Source organism: Sinocyclocheilus anshuiensis, unplaced genomic scaffold (genome assembly GCF_001515605.1).
Source record: "Sinocyclocheilus anshuiensis isolate Anshui unplaced genomic scaffold, SAMN03320099.WGS_v1.1 scaffold1509, whole genome shotgun sequence".
In the NCBI taxonomy this organism is placed as follows: Eukaryota; Metazoa; Chordata; class Actinopteri; order Cypriniformes; family Cyprinidae; genus Sinocyclocheilus; species Sinocyclocheilus anshuiensis.
In genome coordinates, this window is record NW_015547723.1 from 6,268 (window position 1) to 16,035 (window position 9,768).

At 37.4% G+C, this 9,768-nt stretch overlaps 1 long non-coding RNA gene across 4 annotated transcripts; it reads right to left on the bottom strand.

Annotated features, from left to right (window-relative positions):
• Nucleotides 1–1,216: 1,216 nt before the first annotated feature.
• Nucleotides 1,217–8,029, bottom strand: LOC107704234 (uncharacterized). Of its 4 annotated transcripts, none has more exons than XR_001635928.1 (5): nucleotides 8,009–8,029; nucleotides 7,759–7,846; nucleotides 7,364–7,501; nucleotides 3,110–3,381; nucleotides 1,217–1,692 (listed from the first exon to the last, which is right to left on the bottom strand). It is a non-coding gene; the product is annotated as an uncharacterized LOC107704234 (long non-coding RNA). The 4 variants fall into 4 exon arrangements; XR_001635929.1 differs by lacking the exon at nucleotides 1,217–1,692 and adding an exon at nucleotides 2,976–2,994; XR_001635930.1 differs by lacking the exons at nucleotides 1,217–1,692; nucleotides 3,110–3,381 and adding an exon at nucleotides 5,506–5,773.
• Nucleotides 8,030–9,768: the final 1,739 nt, after the last annotated feature.

Below are 9,768 nucleotides of genomic sequence, written 5' to 3' on the forward strand. Positions count from 1 at the left end.
TTTTTAGTGAATTAAATGGCATAGCACTATCAGTTAGCTACTCTGATTTCCTCAAACCGGGGAGATTAATAGCGGAGTTGCATTTGGAAGTGGAACACGCACTTATACAAATTACACTCTGAAGGCCTTTCTACAGAAAGTAAACGAGGAATACGCTCGTTTCTTTCTTGTGCGCTCTAAAGCGACTTATTTTGTCCCGATGGACAGAATTAAATGTTTTTACTGCAGTTAAATTCTAAACAACAAACCCTCGAGTTTCACTTCATTCATTCAACCAATGTTCGGCGAATAAAACAAGCTTTCAAGCTCAATATCGGATAGTTTGCATCCACATTAATGATCTTAATTACTAAAAGGTGTTTATACACATTGGTTAAACTTGCACCGATTACAGGAAACACATCACACATCATCAGACATAAACATATTATTTGTGAATATATTGCTCCGATACTTTCAATGATTTTCACTGATTGTCTTATGAATTGTCTGTGTACGTTCTGTTTCTTTGTCTGTGACAAAAGAAACGTAAGGGTTTCAGAAAGGGCAGGAAGCAGATGTTCAATGGGTCATGTGGCGTCACGCTGTATAGATCCCGTGTTTGCGGGCCTGAGGGCATCAGTTAATTTACTCATCCTTTTCCTGCTGGATATACTAGTTCTATTCATTGGCGATCACAAGACATCAGGAGGTATCTATATGTCGTAGCCCTCATACAAAAGATCTCTGTGGTATCTCTTGATTAGATTAATCCAGACCTCATGATGGCTGATAGGGGCGTATCAGTGTCCGTTCATGATAGAAATCCCTACACCACAAATGGACCATTTTAATACAATAAAATACAATATATATACAATTTATCATAACACTACCTATCTAATTTCCCTTATTGTAAAAAGGTCCAATTAGTAGTAATAGTAGTAGAAGTAGTAATAAATAAATATATTAATACATTTATTTATTTATTGAAGTGAATGCAATATTAGCACGTTTTTGTAATAATTATTGTATTATTTTATATTTTATTTAGTTATTATTGCATATTTTTTGTAAGTGTTGATTCTTTTTGAGCCACTGGCAAGAAAATACACATTTTGAATGTTTGTGAATATAAAAAATGTAAGTAAGAGAAGCTCCCTACTATGCAAAACCCATTCCTTGATTCATAACTTTAATGTCTTCAGTCTTACAGCCTGGTTTGTTCCAGTACTCAAGAATCAAATTTTGTTTGGATATTTTCCAGGCTTGAAAACTAATGAGAAAAGACAGAATACTAACTGTTAATTACTGCCAGCACCACAGAAATCTCCTCAAGGAGTAAAATGGAAACTAAGATCACATTTAATATGCTACATATAATTTGTGGTATAAAATAAATGGAAAGAAACATCACATCATATTTGTTGGGCCTACAGACGGTGGTAACTGACAGTTTTCATTAGCGAGAAGACAGACGTGCAGACGTCTGATGGGAGACAGGGGAGATGAAGGAATATCTCTGCAAATACCAGACTCTTTGCATACTGTAAAAGTTGAAAAAAAAAAAAAATCCACACAAAGGGATCACAACGGCTTGATAATGGCCATAAAACAGCCGTTTCCATGTGGGCTGAAGCATTGCAAGCAGGTTATCTGGATGTTGGGCTGTCTGAGGGGTGAAGAGGGCTCCTGGCTCTATTGTTATACTGCCTGAATGAGGTTGGGAGGAAAATCAGCTTGGAGACCAACGCATCTGATTAACAACAGAGACAGACAGCAAGCACATCTAGACCTCTGCTGTCCCTCATGCATGCTGTCAAACATATAACGTTTATTTGCATGCTCAGCATTTATTCAGACACACACCAATTTAATGTAAGCAAAAGTGAAGAACTAGCATGTCTGAACATGTTAACTCTATCAAACACAATGCTTAAACAGCAATTTTAAGGGTTAGTAAACGTCTGTCCCTGTGACAGACTGGGCCTAGTAAGTGGGAGGGGTTTGTCATCCATGATTGACAGGTGACGAGCCCATAACCAGACCAGACAGCACACTGATCATGGCAAACAGCCAATAACACTCTGCAGTGCTTCTTAACTGGTGGGTCACAACACTAAAATGGGTCACAGGTCTGTTTATTCTGTGGACAGCAGGTGAATGAGGTTGGGAGGAAAATCAGCTTGGAGACCAACGCATCTGATTAACAACAGAGACAGACAGCAAGCACATCTAGACCTCTGCTGTCCCTCATGCATGCTGTCAAACATATAACGTTTATTTGCATGCTCAGCATTTATTCAGACACACACCAATTTAATGTAAGCAAAAGTGAAGAACTAGCATGTCTGAACATGTTAACTCTATCAAACACAATGCTTAAACAGCAATTTTAAGGGTTAGTAAACGTCTGTCCCTGTGACAGACTGGGCCTAGTAAGTGGGAGGGGTTTGTCATCCATGATTGACAGGTGACGAGCCCATAACCAGACCAGACAGCACACTGATCATGGCAAACAGCCAATAACACTCTGCAGTGCTTCTTAACTGGTGGGTCACAACACTAAAATGGGTCACAGGTCTGTTTATTCTGTGGACAGCAGGAATTTGCAATCAATGTTAAGCTTATAATTTAGGCTAATGTTGGCTTCATGGAAATATCAATACATGTACAAAATGCTGGTACTATGTTGGGTCTGTAAAATAATGATGCAAACCCAGCATGCTGGTGTAAAACACTGGTACAAAATGGAAATATTTCATTTCATGTGGCATTTAAAAAACAAAACCAGCCCAGTAGAAAAGACTGTATACTATATACATATAAAATATTTTCACAAAAAAGTAAAATATTATTATAATTTAAAACGACTGTTAATTATAATTCATAATTTAAAAAAACTGTTTTCTACTTTAATATCTTAAAATGTAATGGCAAAGCTGAATTTTCCATTGCTCCAGTTTTCAGTGTCACATCATCATTCAGGAATCATTCTAATATGCTGATTTGGTGCTAAAAAAACATCAGTAACAATCGTACTGATTTTGAACAGTTGCATCACATACATTTTAATATGTTCAGTGTTTCACATTATAGTAGTCTTCCAAACAGTCATTATAGTGCTTACCTCGGTCAAATTCATGTCTTTCGCTTTTCTTCCAGGTTCCGGTGGGACAAGCGCAAATTGCTTCGTTTGGCTTGAATCTGCCATTCCATTACCCTTCAGCCCCTTTGGGAATGGACATATCCATGCTCCTCATGACCTCTGACCTCTCTCAATCAGGACATGGGGGTGAAACACAGGGGTCTCTTTATGGTCATTCCTTACTCTGAGGTCCACAGGGATGTCACCCTGAGATGTTCTTCTACTGATGTTTTTCATGGCTCCTCTCTGGAGAGCTGCAACAAATCGTGGTAAACTAATGGTATATTCATTTTTTTTTAATGGCAACAGCTGGAATGCGGGGGTAAAAGACCATGCCACTTAGTTGCTAGAGAAATGTGTTTCTTCTCTATTTTTAACAGTTTTTTTTGGTCTGTTCACAAATCTACATTGCCTAAATCTGAATTAGCTAAAAGACTGATAAACCTTATATGGTCTATTTCATAAAATACCAGAAGATCCTTCGCATGACCCCTCACTAATCTTAAAATGCTGATAAACTAATTTAGTGAAGGATTATCTGGAAACTCAACACGGTCTGATTTATTGTCAGGCCAGCTACCATTTTTGTCTCCACATTGGTAACGGAGTCTATTGGATGCGGCTGGTGGTCAGAGAGCTCAAGCCAAAGAGCCACCGACGGCTCATCGACTTTGTTTGGGTCAGTGCTTGAGCAGATAATCTGGTCAGGTTCACATTATTCTCACAGTAAGATTCTCGCCTGGCTAACAGAAGCAAGGCCATTTCCTGAAAATCAATACCAATGTACACGGCAAACTGAAAAGAAAAAAAACATTAAGACAGGTCTCAGTAACTTGGGGATTACACAGTATTTGCCCAGTGAAACACATTGCTTGAGGGCAAGACAATAAATGTATGATAAACAAGGGGAAAACAGCATGAGATAAGCCATACAATTTTTTTTTCCAATTGTGCAAAAATTGAGACACGGGGCTTTATATCTGTCAATTTCAATTATAGGTCAGGCAAGTGCCAAATATTCTTTATTTGCTCTGTTGCCCTTTCTTCTCTATGACCTTATTCAGATATAACAAAGTAAGTGCTGAAATAAGTCAAAATGCTTTTTTTGTCCCCAAGAAGGGTTTCTATTTGCATAAACATTCAAGGATTTAGTGTATTAAAACAACACATAGCAGATTTGCCAAGTTTGCGGTTTTCCTGCGGAATTGGGCTACTTTTATACTGCTACGGCAGGTTGTGTTTTCAGTCCACAGGTTGAAACGAAACCCCCGCCCCCTTGGAATGCGACTTCAACCAAGGTGGAACCCCCTGGAAGGAGGTTTTGACCCCCCAAAACGCATTTTTTGGAGTGATTTTTATAGCCATATTCCCCCAGAATGCAATTGGGCTAGTTTTGGCCATGATTGGGCTGGTTTTGTTACGCAGACCTGGCAACCCTGAAACACAGAGATCCCTAAAAGTATTTTGACACTTCAGTTTTTAAAATTTGACCTTCATTTGATTAGATATTTACTATCAAACTAAGAGGCATCTGCAAAGAATTGATGTGTTTTTAAACAAAGATAATTTTTCGTGTATGCATGAAGTTGTATTTAAACAATATATTTATTATAATTTGGCTTAATTAAGCAGCCAAAGCATTTTTGGGGCCACTATGCATTTGTGAAAGTAAAATGATCTGAATTAGAGGAAAAAAAAAATGCATCAATACAGATAAGTAATAGTGATGGAATAGTTCCAGCAGAACCTTATAGCTGTAGAGTGAGTTCACAAAGCAGGAACACATTAAGATCGAAGTGAGAAAAAGCAGAGAACCCGTTTTCATTCCAAAATCTTCTATAACTATAAATACGATACTAGCAAATTCGATGACTGATCTACAGTGAGCCTGGGATCTCTTGGCCTGCTAGCGAGACCCTCAATTCTGAATTCATTTTCCCTCATAATGAAAGCTTTCCTATACTAACATTTAACAGATGGAAGTCCACCTTTTTCATATTTCCTTCTGATTGCAGTAATAGCCTTATTTATGAGTGTCCATTCCAACTGAAGCACAGATCTCAGGCCAGGCGGAGCTGGAAGCGTGATGGAAATTAATCTAGTAATCTTCAGATCCTTTCCTCATTTTTCAAAAACTACCCTAATTCATCACTGAAATCAATGACTTAGATCAGATCGTGCCAGGTCGTTAGGTAAGGCATGATTAGCCTTGAAAACTCAAGGCCAAAAGCGTCCCAGATGTCAAAGAAACTCCTGGAGCGAGAGCTTGTGAATATACGAAGGAAACAGCCATTATTACAGTTTTTTACGATTGTTTATACACTAAAATAAAAATGTCCACACAATTTGCAAAATTCTACTCCAATGAGCAAACAACATGTTGTAATAGCAACATGTGTAATGTGAGTTTAAGAAATGTTACCTTTGAGACTTCCCTCAGCTACTGTTCAGTTAATTTAATTATAACTGGCATGGTGTTCTACTAATATCTCTAACACATGCACTCTAAAGACGGAACTGAGCACAATGGATCAAAGTCTTCATCAATAGAGGCCCACGACCGGATCCAGAAGCTCGCTCAAAGCTTACCAGCATCCAGGCCTCTCACCCACCTTCCCATCCCTGATTAAAACAGAGACAGGGCCCCTGAAATCAGCACATGTGGGTGATTACAAAGAGACCTTCAGCAGCGTAACTTAAGCTAAATTAAACATTTTCATTAACTAAAAGAACAATAAGAAGTAAAATACAATTGGATTAAAGTCAAATACATTTTCGTGACTCCACGACGAAAAAACAAACAAAATTTTAGATATAAATTATATTAAAGAACTTAAATAATAAAATAGGAAAATTAATTAAATAGAAAAAAAGCCACTAGACAGCGATATCCCTAGCGATATATGGCCCTGAGAAATTTAACTTTTTTATTTTTTTTATATCAGTTAATGCATTAATGTTATCAGCACCAATATACTAAAATAAAAACTAAGCATAGTACGAAGAAAATGTAACTTGTTATAGTTTCTGTAAACGCTATAAAAAAATTAAAAAAAAGAAATTAAAAAAAAAAAGAAAGCGAAAAACAAATTAAATTGGCCAAATAAATAAAATAGAGCAAAAAAAAAAAAAAAAAGAAAAATAGAAAATTCAGTGGCTTTTAGTGCCTTGGATTACTCCTGGTAGCCCAAACACCGATTAATTTAGCAGGTTGAATAAATGTGGCTGTTCGTGTGTGCTGACAGCGAAGACGGTTGGATTTTCCAAAAAGTGGACGCCACTAAGAAAGTGCAAGGCTTTTTTGGCTCTTCTGCAGATTGAACAAAGGTGGTGTGTTGGGGCAATGGTCTGTTGCTTTCTTGTGACCCATGAAATGTTTTACAAAACACTTTCCTATAGCCGGCATGTCTACTGCAGTTATCCAGGTAGCTGCCCTTGATTACAAGGACAGATGCATCCCAATTAGCATGCCGGTCCGATTAACACGACCACCTGTACTTGAGAAAACAGGGTCCATCCTAATTGTGGATGGGCTTTTAAAAGCTGGTCCAAAAGAGGAATTATCCAGCAGCTTGATCCAGTTCAGCTCACATCCCGCTGCAATCAAGAACATTGAAACCTAAAGAGCCAGGAAGCACTTGGGAACAACTGCTTATATGAATCCCTGCAGTGAAGTGCAGTGGCCAGATTAATCTCTTCATCTTCTCTCTGGACATCTCTTATCCTCCTCGGTCATAAACTTGGCCGTGCTAAAGATTTACAATCACGTCTTCCTCTCTCTCTCCTATGCTGCTATTGAGTCTAATTACTTTAATGTTTAAACCTCCACCATCTTTTTCAGACACACATTTTCTTAGTTCCATGAACCAAATGCCAGAAGAGGCTAAGAATAACACTCCTCATCCTACATTTTTGAAGGGATGATATGTGTCCTCGCATCATGGATTTACTTCAAGCCATACAATAATGAACTCATTTTTCTTCAAAACACTTGCATCTTTAGAGATCAGCTGGCAAATCTAGACTATGAGCTACTTAAACCTCATTTTAGCCACAAATAAACCTAGTAAATGATCAATGACATGTCAAAATATCAAGGACTATTAAATTCAAATGCAGCATGTAAATGGAGACGTTTTATGTAAAGACTTTGAATGGGAAGAAGCTTGTGACCACCAAAAAATGGCTACTTATGTGACTTAATTTGGACTCAAATAACAATATATATGAACCCACCTGGTTTGAGGAGTTTACAGTGGTTTTAGCACATTTTTTCTCTCCAAATTGTCTGAAGGCCTTCAGAACACGTCCTTGGGCTGTCACTGTTCTCCACAGGGCAGATTTTCCCCGAGCTGCAATATGTCCATGTGATTCCTATGTGCCAGAAATGAGACAATATCAGCAACCTTAAACGCTTTATGACAAGACTGAGAGTGTAAATGGGTACTTTCTGCTTCAAGGACAATTTTATCACCACCCACCCAAAGAGCAAGGGTCAATTATTCCCACTAGAACATTTTCAAGGCACTTTTAAGAGTGTACCTAAATAATAATAATAATAATAATATTAATGAGAATTGTTGTAAAATATTTTCTGGTCATAAAAGGCTAAAGTTTGCTGGCTGACTTACTTTACATTTATGCATTTGTCAGGTCCCATTATCCAAAGCGACTGCATCGCATTGAAGGTAAACAGTTTTCAATCAGTTCATGCATTCCCTGGAGGAATTCAGGCTTAAATCTTAGAGTGTAATAAGCAATCCACTGAACGGCAAGTTGTAAGAACCCAAGTGCAGCTTTTATTTAACAAAGTGAAATCCAAAATACAAACAAAGACTTGACTTGAACAGACTTGACTTGGCATGAACAAACTAGACTCACCGACAGCAGGTTACAACATCATAAAGCTAGACAAGGAACAATGGCAACATGAGGGCTATTTGTATCAAACACTAAGGGACACATGATAAGAATAAACCAATGAGCAAACAGAACTAAGAGTCACATGACAGGACAATAACCAATGAGGAACAACACACATGGCTAAAACAACCAACCAGAGCATGACACATACACTAGGCAGGATAACATAAGGATCAAGGGAATCACATGACAGGAACATGAAACATGGCTAAATATACAAATAAAAGACATCAAAACCTAAACCAGACACAAAACCCAAACCCCACGTTACATAGAGCATGGTGCTAGCAACAGCAAGGTCATGGGTTTGATTCCCAGGGATTTTTTAATGTATTTATCTTGGCTAAATAAAGGATAAATAAAAAATCCTTGGGAATCAAACCTATGACCTTGGTGTTGCTAAGGCTATGCTCTACTGTTTTAGTTTAAGTTCCCCCAGAATGAAATTCTCTTATCATTTATGATTTTCTGTCTTCCATGGAGCACATAAGGAGAAATTTAGATAAATGTTTATTGAAACACAATGAATGTAAATGGGGACAAATATTTTCAGGGTGTAAAAATGACAAAAATGCTTCTGAATATTTGGAATATTCGAATTGATTTGTAAAAACTGCTTTTATGAAACTTTGGCTATGCTTTTTTGATCATTTTTGACCCAATTAACTTTCATTGTATAAAAAATGTGGGTTGAAATATTACTGTAAAACTCAAAGTCCCCCACAATTATCTAAGATATTTCCTACGGTGTTTCTGCTGTAATTATGACAACACTGCTTGTTTTCAACAAAGTTTTTTACAGAAAGTGGAAGTGTTGATATATTAAATTAAACCTGATACATTTTGGGATTTTATAAGGGTATATTAACACAACACCTAAACACAGAAAGGTTTTTCCTTTGCATTTTTGAAAAGTTTCGAATACAGAAGGCAACGTTATCAAAACATTCCGCTGTCACGCGGATTTGCGAAAACAATTAAAAATGCTGTACTATGCATGCCAGGCCAGTAGTTGGTGATGTCACTTTGTAAAAAACATTGTGCGTCTGCCAACATACGCATTCCTATAGAGTGGTGGAACTATGATGTCACTTTGTAGGCAAAAACCCAGAAGCAAGTTAGCATTTTAGCACTTCCGGTTCCATCGTCCCAGAGTCAATGGGTTTTTTGAATAAGGTCTGTGTTTCACACAAGCTCAAGATACTTTCCCGTTTTATTCTACGACATAAAACACACCAGTTACACCCCACTTGTGATTTTTTTTTAAATGTTACGTTTCTTAAAAAAGACGGTTGCTAAATGGGACTACAGGCGCTGTCGGAGACATTAAACGTCATCACGCTGAACACTTTATCAATTTACAGTATTTTCAGATTGTAGTATAATTTATAGTACAATTCATTGTAGAATAACCAATTAATGGTTTACCGCATTTTATATTGTTGTTGTTTTTTTTGCTTTGCCCCGAAATGCAACACAAGTCTTCGGATAGAAGATGCTCGTTTTATCGCTTACTGATGCGAAGACTCTGGGTTCGGACCATAAGGTAAAATCATATGATTATTCCATGTAAACACCACATTTACCGGCTTAGTCACGGTGAAAGTGAAACTTTAACGATGCATAGTGCTTAAAGCCATGTTAAAATGAAATGTTTATGGCCACAAGAAGCTGTTAGAAAGCAGATTGAGGATTTTCTAGAAGCAAGGATAAAATAA